Source organism: Daphnia magna, unplaced genomic scaffold, assembly GCF_020631705.1.
Source record: "Daphnia magna isolate NIES unplaced genomic scaffold, ASM2063170v1.1 Dm_contigs224, whole genome shotgun sequence".
NCBI lineage: Eukaryota > Metazoa > Arthropoda > Branchiopoda > Diplostraca > Daphniidae > Daphnia > Daphnia magna.
The window spans coordinates 77,298-91,343 of NW_025533187.1; the positions used below are offsets into that span (position 1 = coordinate 77,298).

At 38.4% G+C, this 14,046-nt stretch overlaps 1 pseudogene; it reads left to right on the plus strand.

The window, feature by feature from the left end:
• The first annotated feature begins 11,020 nt into the window (after positions 1-11,020).
• LOC116924422 lies at positions 11,021-13,391 on the plus strand (annotated as a pseudogene).
• Positions 13,392-14,046: the final 655 nt, after the last annotated feature.

Below are 14,046 nucleotides of genomic sequence, written 5' to 3' on the forward strand. Positions count from 1 at the left end.
GCAAATTACCTGTTGATCCCGTACTTTTAAATGTCGGAGTTGATGGTGTCCATCTCGCCAATAGTTCCGGTAGTCAGTTTTGGCCAATCGTTGGCTATTTGCCATTTCTTAAAGATTCACCTCCTTTCCCCATTGGTGTGTTTCACGGTTTTTCCAAACCAACAAATTCAAATGATTTCTTATTGGATTTAGAATTCTTATCGGAAGCAGAGACCCTATACGAAATTGGTTTTTTTTGGGCGAAAAACGCCATTCCGTTAAAATTAATTCATTCATTTGCGATGCGCCTGCAAGGGCAATGATTTTGTGCATCAAAGGGCATTCTTCCGAACGTTATGGTTGTGCCAGGTGCACAGGATTTGGTTCTTTCGTTGGGGATTTGCGCACAAATCATTCTTTTAGGGAGAAGCAGTGTGTTCCTCATCACCATTGCCAATCAATTCTTCTTCGAAAATCTCCATTATTTAGATATGGTTAAAATGTCCCATTAGATCCAATGCACCTCCTTGATCTTGGGGTCATGAAAAAAATCATGGTTTTCATTTTTGGAACAGATCGAAAGAAAAGAAATATTCCAAACGTTACGTTACACCATGAAACTGTTGATCTCATCGATTCTTATATAATTCAACAATTAAGGAAGTTTATTTCCAGAACAGAATTCGCTCGACAGCCTCGTTCAACTAAAGAACTTTCTCGTTGGAAATCATCTGAATTTAGAACTTTTCTGCATTATCTTGGAGTAGTAGTTTTCAAGCGGTTTCTTTCTCCTCCATTTTACAGTCATTTTCTTTTGCTCCATGTTGCTGTAAAGTTGTTGTCGTATGAACCTTGGTCAATCACTGACAACGCGTTTTCTGACGCGTTACTGTCCCGTTTCATTGTCCAAGCCACAGCTCTTTATTCGGATTTGTTTATGTCTTACAACATTCATGCGCTCTTTCATTTGGCTTCCGACGTGTTAAGGTTTGGACCGCTGGATGATTTCAGCGCCTATCGTTTTGAAAATTATTACGGCCAAATGAAAAGATACCTTAAAAAAAATGGCCAACCCCTCCAACAGCTTGTCAATCGGATATTAGAAGAAATGCAAAATCATAACGTTTTAACCCAAACCTTAGGAGCAACAAACCAAATCGAATTCTTTGGTAGTCACAGCAGTGAACCAATCGTGGCAAATTGTATTGGATCTCAATTTAAATCCATTAAACTTTCAGGAGTGGGGCTGTTAAAATGTGATCATGACGCCGATAATTGTGTGTTTCTTAAAGACATGTCTGTTGTTGTCATAGCGGATTTTGTAAAATGCACAAATTTCGTGGTAGCAGTTGGTAAGAAATATGAATGCCAACCTGATGTCTATTCTTATCCTTGTCAGTCATCCGTAATTGGAGAGTTTCTAGTGTCATCCCCCTCTGGCTTTCTATGTTGGAACATAAATGATATTTTGTATAAGGCAGTAAGATTGCCTACCTCTCCGACGTTGGATTCATTTGTAGTTTTCCCATTAAAAAGAAAATAAAGAAATCCACAAGACAACTTAAAGTAGTCTCTAAATGTACTAGTAAAATTGTTACAAATTCATCCTGTCTAGATGTCTTAAGGTATCTTTAGCCGGTATCATAGCCAATTCTCAAGATTGGTTTATTCGTGAACATCTTAAAGACATCTTTCTATAGTCCAGGAATGCTATGCACAATAGTACCCTCGACCGGACCTCTTAAAGACATCTTTTTATAGTCCAGAAATGCCAATGAACAAAAGTATTCGCAACCGGACATCTAAAAAACATCTTTTTATCGTCCAGGAATGCTATGTCCAAAAGTATTCCAGACAAGACCTCTTTTACTGGTCTGGTATGTCCTTGTCATAAAGTAACCCCGAAAGGACGTCTTTAAGACATCCTTTTCTAGTCTTAAAGAAATCTTTTTTTAGTCTGAAATGGCCTTATCTAAAAGTATCCCTGACAGGACATCTTAAAGACATCTTTCCATAGCCCGAAACTGCCTTGTCCAAAAGAATCATCGACAGGACATCTTTAAGACATCTGTTTGTAGTCCGAAAAGGCCTTGTCCAAAAGTATTCTTGACAGGACTTCTTAAAGACATCTTTTTTTGGTCAGGCAGGCCCATGTCCTAAAGTATCCCCGGCAGGACATCTTAAAGACATCCTTTTCTAGTCTTTTTTTGTCTTGTCCCAATAGTAGGCCTGACGGGACATCTTAAAGACATCTTTTTTTGTCAGTCATGTCCCTGTCCCAAAGTATCCCCGACAAGACATCCAAAAGACATCTTTTTTGGTCTGGCATGCCCTTGTCCTAAAGTATCCACGGCAGGACGTCTTCAAGACATCCTTTTTTAGTCTTCTTTTGTCTTGTCCCAAAAGTAGGCCTGACGGGACATCTTAAAGACATCTTTTTTTTGTCAGGCATGTCCTTGTACCAAAATATCCCTAACAAGACATCCTAAGGACATCTTTTTTTAGTCCGGGATGTCTTTTGGACTACCGGATATCCTTTAAATGTCTTAAAGATTACCCGTTGCTATGTGGGATATGGATAAATAAATCGTTTAAACTTCGGTTTCTTACTTTGGGATACTATTGACCTTTCGATATCGAACAAGAGCAAAAATTTAAAATTGTACCAACATTGGATTTGTATATGGATTTATATATTGTTTAAACTTGGGTTTCTAACTTTGGGGTACTATTGGCATTTCAATTTCGAACAAGAGCCACAATTTGAAATTATACCAACATTGGATTTGTACATGGATATATATATCGTTTAAACTTGGGTTTCTGACTTTAGGGTACTATTGGCATTTCGATATCGAACAAAAGCAAAATTTTTAAATTGTACCAACATTGGATTAGTATATGGATATATATATCGTTTAAACTTGAATTTCTGACTTTGGGGCACCATTGGCATTTCGATATCGAACAGCATCAAAAATTCGAAATTGTATTGACATTGGATAAATATTGGGATATATACATCGTTGAAATTTGGGTTTCGGACATTGGATTATTATTGGCTAGTCGATATCGAACAACAGCAAAGGTTCGAAATTGTATCGGCATTGGTTTAGTAGCGGGATACATGCATCGTTAAAACTCAACTTTCTAAGAATGGCCCAGGATGGAATTGAGTTGGTTTTTGAAAAACCACATTCCAATATATTTCCAACCATGGACCAATCTCATGTAACTTATAACGCATTTACGATGTGAACCGACCTAAAATCAACATCGGATTAAGAATGGTCAGTATTGTTTCCTACCCGGGTTCGTTTGGTACGTAGCAAAGAGGTTGGTACCGAGCGACCGAACCCGTACGACGGTCGTTCCGTCCCGTTGGTTCATCGCGTTGGATCCTTTCCCACCCTGTTGGGGTCCAACGGAATGTCGCCGGGGGTGGGTAGGAGGGTGCGCCTGTTGTTCGTGTTGGTGGTGGTGGATTTGTGTAACGAGAGTTCTGATTCCCCCTGTTTTCTCTGAGATGTGGTGCTATATATCTGTGGCCGTTTTTTGACAGTTCATGAGAGTGTGGCTGTATTTGAACTGTTGGTGATAGTGTTCGTTTAGCCGGGGGGTTGCTGTTCGTTCGGGCGGCCACTGGTGGTGTTGGGGCCACCTGTCTTCTTGTAGAGGGTTGGGGAGAACTGACTCTAGGGGCGGCTATTTGGGTAAGTGCTGTCTTTTCTGTCGTTTTATTTCCACCTTTACTGGTTGTTTTATTGTTTTTATTGTTTTTCCATGAGTTTTTATTGTTTTTCCCTCTGTTCTTATTCCTGTTTGTGTTTCCTTTTCTCTTCTCAGTCTCCTTGTTTTGTTCGTTTCTGTTTTGTGCGGTGTTGGCATCAGGTACCTTGGTTGCCGGAGCTTCCTTGGTGGCCCCGCCCCCTTCCCCCCTTTCCTTTTCCTGGAATTTTTTAACCTGTGTTTTTCCCCCCCCCAATTAAAAAAGGGGGGGGGAGAAAAAAAAAACCCCCCCCCCCCAATAAAAAAAAAAAAAAAAAAGGGGGGGGGGGGGGGGGGGGAGAGAGGAAAAAAAAAACTTTTTTTTTTATAAAAAAAAAAAAAAAAAAAAAAAAAAAAAAAAAGAGATCGAGTATCTCTTTCCTAAGTTGTTTTTCAACCTCCTCTTCAGCTTTAATCAATGCAAGGCTGCATTCTCTAGCGCAGGACATCATCGCTGCATTAAGGTTATCAAGGATGTCTTTATTTGCTAATCTACGCATGGATGGATATTGAAACTGTTTGGCTAGTGGGATAATTGGAGGGCAATAATAATCAGGTAACTCGTTAATATGGCGTTTTTGGCAGCAATCACGTTTTCAACCTCAGCTAAGAGTTTCCCTATATGAATACACTTAGGTTCCAGGAGCGCCTCTACCGGCAACTCTGGTGGAGGTAAGAGGTCGAGTATAGAGAGTGATTCCGTGTCCTCTGATTGTTCCGCTAAAATGACCAAACTCTCTAATGTATCTGTGGATGCGTTGTGTGTGTTGGGTGTGTTATTATTGAACGTCAACGGAGTCTGGCTAGGAGGCTCCTCGTGGCCAATCGGTGATTCTAATGCCGGCTGTAGTGTTTGTGTTAGGGTTTGCTCCTCGTGACCGCCTGGTGTCAGGTCGATCGTCAGCGGGCTATCCCTTTGTGTTTGTGTGCCCCGGCTTGAATTGTTTGGTGGTGTGGATGTTGTTTCTGGTGTAGTAAAACTGACGCTAGGTGGTGGAAGCTGTGGTGATTGCCCTGTGTTTCTTTTTATTATAACCCCCCCTGGATTGCGATGGTAGATATCTGTAGTTGTTGAAGCTGACTTAGGTGTTATTTGTCGTGGGGTTGTGTTATTGTAATGTGCCCAACTAAGACTACCTGAAAGTTCACCCTCTTCCGGTGAGATGAGGGTTCCTTCTATGTTCCCATCTAGTCTCCCAAAATAAGCCCGGTTAATCTTGGTGTAAGTTTTCTTGTTCTTAGTGGTACGGAGAGGGAGGCATGAAAGTCTAGAGCTGTCGATGGTAATTGTACAAAGTAACTCGGGATCATTGTATCATCGGATAGAATTTATTCCTCAGTTGCCCTATAGAAGTAGTCCCAATTACCCGTCTTCCCTTTAGCGCTGGGGAACCTGAGAACTAAGTGTTTCCTGGTTTTTTTGGCTTTACCCTCTAATTCGTAAAGGGTCACTCTCATTTTCAAAAGTTGATAAAAAGACTGGAAAACCGCAGTTACCGTTCCGCAAAGTAGCACTTTCCGCAAGTGGATTCCACAAATTAGTGCCCTTCCCGCAAGTGGATTCCGCAAATTAGTGTCCTCTCCGCGAGTGGATTCTGCAAATAAGTGTCCTCTTCGCGATTGGATTCCGCATTTTAGTTCACTTTCCGCAGCAAAATCCCGCAAAATAGTACCCTTCCGCAAGAAAAATCCCACAGAATAGTACCCATCCGCAAATAAAATCCCACAGAATAGTGCCCTTCCGCAAATAAAATCCCACAGAATAGTGCCCTTCCGCAACTAAAATCTCTCGTTTTAGTGAAAGCTTGAAATTAAATTTTCTACGTTCCTGAAACTCTAGTTTGTAAAAGGTAATGATTGATTAGTCCAATCCCACTCCTCCTGGTTATTTTTCCGAACGACCCGTCCGCGTGATCAGTGGAACCGTCAACGCTCGTAAGTCTGAAGGTCTGCCCACTGAACGAGAGAGCTATTCTCAAAATCTCATAAAGTTTCCAAAAAGGGGGGTTAGTACAAACGTGGCAAAGGCGGCTGGCTGTGTTACGGTCAGGCGGGTCTTTGATCTTTCGCCCTTCGCCGCACCATGTGGCTGATGACTCGGACGACCACTATTCTGTCGCTCCGCCCTTCCTTTATCCCACGGTTCCCTCCGATAAAGGAGTTGTGCTACACATATATCAATTCATAAGCATGAATGCGATATGTGTAGCCCACGGGTAGAGAAGAATAGAGTCCCAGAATAGTGATTATAAGACAATGCCACAGTTCCGATTTCACAACTCTGATCTCGCCAGGGAGATGGACTCCAGCATCGGCTAAAAATCAGAGTCTTCCCACCAGACCGCCTTCTACTCGCACGCTCTACCAAGAGACACTAAGAGTAGGGGGAGGGAACATACAAACGTGGCAAAAATATACTAAACAGCAGCAGCCAACCTGAAAAAGATAAGCGGAGAGGTTATTTTTGGTCAAAAAATATCAAAGAAAAACTTTGAAGTCAAATAACTCAGAAACCGTAAGAGATAGCGAAAAATCCTTAGCAAAGTTTAATCAGAACACCGAATCAAAAAGAAATGGACGAATGCCGTGGCTTGGCTACCGTCAGGTAAACCGAAAAAGGCTACCATCAGGTCAAAGGCTACCATCAGGTAAGTCGAAAAATGGCTACCATCAGGTAAGCCGAAAAAAGGCTACCATCAGGTAGGCCGTAAAAAAGGCTACCATCAGGTGGTCATTAGCAGCAAGGTCATTTCCCCAGCAAAAGGGTACCCCATTTTCTAAAAAACAAAATGGCGCTAATCCTAATCTCTTCTCGCCGGGTCTAATCGGTTGGAGGGGATCAGATAGATACATCTAATCATGGCTAGTGTGGCCGTGTGAAAAAGAATAAGCTATCTGTTGCATGGTTATCAACTTTTACGGATGATGGGTCATAAAAAATATTTTTTACACAAAACATTCATGGAAAGGGTCAATTATCTTTCGAACTAGACGGAAAATCGAAAAAACCGATACGGCAAACCAGAAGCTTAACCGGAAGGCACTACTTAATTAAGAGTAATCGAATGATGTGCAGTGTTACGTGATTACCCAAAAGGCTCTACATGATTAAGAGGAATCTAATGGTATGCAGTGTTACGTGATTGTAACACTTGACAACGGAAAAACTTATTTATCTGACGAACTAAGCGGAAAATCGAAAAAACCGATACAGCAAACTAAAAGCTTAACCCAAAAGGATTACTTTGTTAAGACATCATTACTCAGTTAAGAAATCATATGATACGCAATGTTAACGGGAAAAATTGATTGTCTAACTAACGAAGCAAAATATCGAAAAAACCTATACAGCAAACTAATATCACAGTGTATTCATATTGAATACAAGCACACTTGATCCTGTTTACATATAGAAGAAAAAAATCATGGTATCACAGTGTATTCACATTGAACACAAGTATATTTGATCCAGTTTACATATAGAAGAAAAAACTCATAATATCACAGTGTATTCACATTGAATACAAGTATATTTGATTCTGTTTACATGTAGAAGTGTAAACTCATAATATTGTCACACGAGTTGTATTTGGACAAGAACAAACGAATACAACAAGTGATGACTTAAATTCTAAACAATGGTTTAACTCAAACAAAAGGGATAACCATTACCAAAAGTTGGAGAAGCGTCTGAAGACCTCTTGGGAAACCAGGGAACTCGTCTTTTACCGAATTTTACACTTGCATTTATACTGCTATGCTAATTACGCTCCTTCCGGAGCGCATGTCTCCGTATCTACTTCTAGCACTGATTATCTGCAATGATTCATTCCCACGGTCGCAGCGTAGTTCAATGAGCGGGTGAATCATCTCTGTGAAGAGATAAACATTTACCCTTTTTCACCCGCGACAATATCACAGTGTATTCACATTGAATACAAGTATATTGGATCCTACCCTTACAAAAAAAAACAGCAAACTGTTCGATCTTGAAGCTTACGACAAGCTGATTTTGTTCAAGCTGTTCAAATCCAACTTGTTTTAAGTTACGATTTTGATAAATTTACACAGCTTGCGCAATTCAGCTTCAACATACCTTAATGTGTGGTGGAGTTTTTCAACCTGCTACTTGATAGCTTACTCCAAGCTAGTATAATGCTAAAGAATAGAAGCCCGATTTCCCCTGATTTTTTATAGCTTTCATCGAGGTGTTTTCATATTAATGCTTGCTAACTTATAACAATTAGTATTGAAATAGTTTGATTGCAGTAAATCTTTTAATACACACATAAAATACAGCCATATAATCATTAATATATTTTAATCGGGCAGAAAAGCTAATATACATACAGTGAATCGCTTCTGAAAAAAATTGTGAATTTATTTACCAAAAATAGGAAATTTGCATTACATTTATTTAATCAGTTTCAAATGTGTTTACTATTGCAGTGATGACATAATTTTCAGTTAAATCGTTCATCATAGCACATACACCTTTAGCTTTAACATGAATGGGGTCATATGCAAACAGTTCCTTACTGAGTCCAATTAATCTAGTGGTATGTCCGGGGATCACGGAGAAGATGGTATTTTTTATTGGTTCGGGAACATATGTTTTTTGTGAATCAGTGCCAATTTTTCTACCAATTATGAATGCCCTAGCTGAATGATCAACTTCAATTGTTAAGACACTTTCAATCTTAAAAAATGTTCCATCTCTCATTAAAGAAAAATAGTTAATTCTTTTTGGACTGCGACTGTAATTACTGGTAGTAAAGATGGACTGGGTTTCAGTGATTTTGAATCTAGAAAAAAAATGGCCTTTAATCGGATCAGTTACAGAAAGTTCTTTATTACGAAGAGACGAAGAAGAATTTCTAATAGCTATTTCCTCGTAAATATTCAAGTCTCGGCAATATTTAGTAGCGCCCAACAGAATGATTTTACCTTCATTCACGCTTACACCTTTGGAAAATTCTCTAGGCGATGGTAAGCTTAGCAATTCAGATAATAGCAAAACTACGTGATGGGGAAGTTTCTTGTTTTTTATCAAACCTAATGCTTCGCTACGAACCGACATTTTGATAAGAAAGTTAGCGGCCATTTGTTTACCGATATGCTGCGTACCATTACAAATGCTCATCATTTCCCCATTAAATCACTCAGGGATAAATGTCGAGGTGGACCACAGGCATCCCCAATCAAGAACAGACTGGCAAAGATGAACCAGGAAATGGACATTAATTGTAATAGACTTTTTAGAGTAAAGTTTTTCCATGTCGATTACTAGTTGTTCAAATAGCATTTGCGCTTTAAGCACATCTGTCCTCAACACGCTGTTTTGTAAGAGAAGATAGATTCCATAAAAAAGGCTACTATAGTGGACAAAATATTTGTGAGGGAGCAAATCTTCTAAGATGGGGAAAAAATATAACTGAAAAGTACGAAAAGTGGAAGCCTTCCAATCGCTTGTGACATCAAGGCATTCAATAGTACGGGTAATTTCGTACGGGGGCTTAGCTGCAAGAAGCCTACTATTGATAACTTTAATTTTTTTCCCTAGATACCACTCTTGTTTTCCGTTACTGCCAATGGTTGAAGTAAATAAATTTATATAGCCTTTGAATACACCTTGACAGCAAGAGTGTAGGTAATCTGGAACCTGAGCTTTCACAAAATCAAAGTCAGTCAATTCCATAAAAGGATTTGGGCCAACCACGCCATTGACTCTTTTGCCAGATTTCACGGCCAAATCAACATCTTTTAAATGCTGAGCCAAGGATCTAATAGGATACGTTACGTGCTCTAAGTTGTTATCCTCGTCAAATTCTGGGTCAGGCTGTGGGTAGACTCGAATGCTTCCGCGTCCTTTAGATATCTGTTCTCCAGGGTGAAGGCAGAAATTACAACCGCAGTCTCTGTTGTGTTGAGTCGTGTTGATTAGGCCCGAGCGAGCGATAGTGTCGACTGTGATAACAAGAACTCGAATTTTGTACACCTTCTCACCGAAATGGAATCCGTCCCTCTCAAGTCTCTTCAAATTGGCGATGGATCCATCCATAAACGTATTTCTAGGGGGCTTCTTGTTGCCAACCCATATAGCTAACAATATAACGAACTTGCGCCGAACTTTGTAATTTGCTTCATTGATGATTGCCATCAAAGGCCAAAAGGAATACTTGCTTGTTTTGAAATATTTTGCTCCGTCAGCATTGATTTGGAATGTTATGGTAACACAGTCGATTTTCCCCTGGTCCCAAAGAGTTCTGTAGGCGTCACCGGAATTCACATCACTTAGTGTATCACCATCTCTTTGTTTGTATGAAGTATCGGATGGAAGACCATGGTGTTCCATAAAATATTTAAGCTGTTTTTCAATCGGCATTTCAATGACGATACAGTCGCTTGATTTGTTTTTTACGTGCTTGTGGCCACAACTCTGATGCAATTTTGGATATTTGTCCTCTCCAACAACAAGAACGTTTTCACATTTGAGCGAACGGCAAACATACTTAGTTTTCACTTCGGCCTTTAAATGATTGTATTTGGACATCAAGTTATGTACACTAGTGAGTTGTTTATAGGCACCGTGTGTTGATATATTGAAAATTCTAATATGATGACCAAGTACTTTTTTTGTCAAGCTATTTGAAAGATAGAATGCCACACTCAATATGGGAAGATAAGCTGACAGGGGCTCTTCATTTTCAACCTGTAGCAAAAGGAACACTAAATAGTTATATTTGTTGTAAAAAAATAAAAGTAAATTTATTTTTACATCGTAGTCATCATTGCAATCAGAATCAGAATTCACATATCCACCATCAGGTTGTAAATATTGTATTTGGTGTGTTTCAGTTTCTCGAGTAAATTCTAAACCTGAATTGTTGTGCACGACTGATGGAGGTTCTTCATGATGGGGAGCCTAGGCAAATATTATTAATATATATTATATACAATCAAGCAGTTTTAACTTGTTTAATTTTAATTACAGCGAGGTTTTGAGGTCCACCGACCGATTGATCCTTGCATAATGGGCTCGAATTGGTTCGTGTGGCACACAGTTCAACTGAAATTGAGGCCGTGCTCTCAGTTTCAAGCATTACTTTACCTCGTTTATACTCAAGCTCTTCTTCCCTTTCTGCCGCTCGTTTTCTAGATTTCCTAGAGCCTCCTTCTTCACTCTTAAAATCACGATGAGACATTTGGTTAAATTTAAACTCGCACTTGTTTTTCAAAATCAAAAACTAAACAATCTTGAAGAAACAACATCGTCTGCTGCAGCGGCGTTGCGGAGTTTACTTTTTTATAAAACAAAACGGCAACCCTGTTAGAAAATATTGGATTATTTTTCCCGCGTAAAAAGCTAAAAGAGGCGATATCATCACCACTTCACTATAGAACGTCGTCAGTCTCGTGTGGTCGAAGAAGATGAGTGATTGTTAAGTGTTTTAGGAATTATCGACGACGTTTTCATCATTCCTTTGCCGTTTTTATCCTCCATACAACTTGCAGTTGCAGATGTTAAGTAAGTTGTAAACGAGCTAGTTGTTTTATTGAAATTTTAAGTTGTTGAAACGGTTTTGTGACTATATAAGTCTCATAATCACTGACTGATTTGAACATATGTACTCATTTCATACTTGCTGTGCGTATTTTTTTACCAACTTCGATACGGAAACTCACTCATGAAACTACTGGCTTGAGTCTACTTTGATTTGTCTAAAAAGTAATTGCTATTACTTTACTGTAACAGAATGGAAAATTTATCGGTCAGTTTTCCCAAAGTTCTCATAAAGTGTACCGATGAAAAACTTTGCATCACTACAATGAGTAGTTTCTACAAGCCTAAACTGAATGTAGAGCAAATGGATTTCAAGGTCTGTATCCTCTTATTGAACTCTTGGATCTCTGTGAAAAAATGCATTGTTTTCAGGTAATTCTAATTCTTTTTTATTTTAAGCTCCAAACTAGTTATTAATAACTAACTAATTATCTATACACAGATGGATTACTGATGGTGATGACACCAACGTTGAAGTACCTTTTGATTTAACTGACTATTCAAAACCAGAGAATTGTGATGGAACACGATTTGTTTTGAAAACTGGCTTTCCGCTTTATCATTGTGGTACAAAACCTTACCTTTCATTAAATATTTATCAACTTGAAGTTAAAAATTTTTTACATATAGATAACATTTAAAAAATTGCATCAGAACGAGACCGACACATTTTAGGAAATAATAATAGGCTGACTCCGAAAGCAAAACGTTCTCTTTCTTATCCAACAAAGATTCCAAATTTCTCTACTTCCTTCACTGACGATATGGAGATACCGAGGACCGATGTCACCTTCACTGATTTATCGCAGTCAACTAACCAACCTTCTAAAAAAAGAAGTTACGAAGAATTGGACAAAGTAGGCTTAAAATATTTGAATTTATGGTCACTGTCGATAACCGGAAGAAAAATTCGTCTGTTTTTACAGGAAAACTTTAAATTACAGGAGAAAATCATAAAACTAGAGGCTTATGTCGACAAACTTGCCAAGGATTGCGCTGAGCAAGAAGATAAGAAGGCTGACGTAGAGGAAGAATTGGATAAGTTGAAAAGGGAACAACCATTAGCACTCATTGAGAGTAAGTATTTTTCAGAACCTATATTGATTCTTCACTTAAATAACCAACATTTTTGTTTGTATATAGAAATGAAGGAGCATGTTCTTGATTTGGGCCAGGTTTTAAAGAATTCTCTTCAGGCTTCACCATCTGTTTATTCTCCATCAGTCAGTTATCTGTCCTCTCCTACATCTTTGGGTGGAAGCCACGTACCTGTTATAAGAGCTGTAACTCCTCACAATATAAGTACAATTAGAGTTTCGTTTTATAATCATGTTACTAAATTCTCTATTGTGTTAGGTTCTCCTATTTAAAGAAGTTTTGATCAACGAGGGTAGTTTGAGGAAGGCAAAAGTGGCTCTGAAAACAGACGGAAATTCAAAAAAATCAAGAAAAAATGGTGTTTCCATCATACTGGACGCCCTGTACCAGCTAGAAGAGTTGGCGAATATGTCCCTTTCCGGTAATTCCTGTCCAAGTATTCCGAGATCTAAGGCAAAGCCAGCAATTCCCAAGGAGGTCTTGGATGAAATTATAGGTTGGTTGTAGAGACTTAATTTTTTTTAAATGCAGATTTAAACCTTTTTTTTTTTAGGATTCATGATCCGGTTTTGAGATCAAGCATACAAGGGATACATCCTGACAGAGCAGCAAGTAAAAGAATCTGTAAGTGCCAAACTCATGGCAGTCCACACAAAAGCAAAGAAGACTAAAAAGAGAATGCCGGCCAACGATGCATCAGCTTCCAACGATGCATCAGCTACCATCGCTACTTTGGCTCCCCTCGTTTCCACTACATCTGACGTGTAACTTAAACGCTGCCAATCCCATCTCTGCAAACCAATTTAAATTGCAAACCCTTTTTTATTTCACTTTTTTAACATTGTTTCCTGATACAAAATCTGGTCCGTTACTCTAATCATGCCTTCTTATCTAGAAGGATTTTAACCTAGTTAATATGTCTGTCACTGCTGTTTTGTTTTACTATGGTCTTATATGCTACAGTTATTCGTAAGGGTATGCTGTGATGCAGAATGTAGTTTGTTTTTGTGCCATTGTGAAATACAAAGTTGTTGAAATCCATTTAAAATTTCAAACATTTTATTTCACTAAAGGTCTAATTGACTCAATACTTAATATAATAAAGCTAAACATCAACTAAGAATCAAAAGCTTAGCCTAATTAGCTAATTATTTACTTCAATATAATAAGCTGAAACTAAGCATAAATAAATAAGCTTCTTACAAGCTTGCATGTAATAGCTAGGAATAAGTTAGTAAAAGGAAGGATAATATCGTCCCTTTTTAACTATCACTTTCTCAGTTAAGCTAAAGCTTGGCGGTCAATATATTCAAGCTAAGACTAGTTGGAAACTAGCTGTTTTTTTCGTAAGGGTGTTTACATATAGAAGTAAAAAATCATGGTATCACAATGTATTCACATTGAATACAAGTACATTTGATCCTGTTTACATATAGAAGTAAAAGCTCATAGTATCACAGTGTATTCACATTGAATACAAGTATATTTGATCCTGTTTACATATAGAAGTTAAAACTCATGGTATCACAGTGTATTCACATTGAATACAAGTATATTTTATCCTGTTTACATATAGAAGTAAAAACTCATGGTATAACAGTGTATTCACATTGAATACAAGTATATTTGATTCTGTT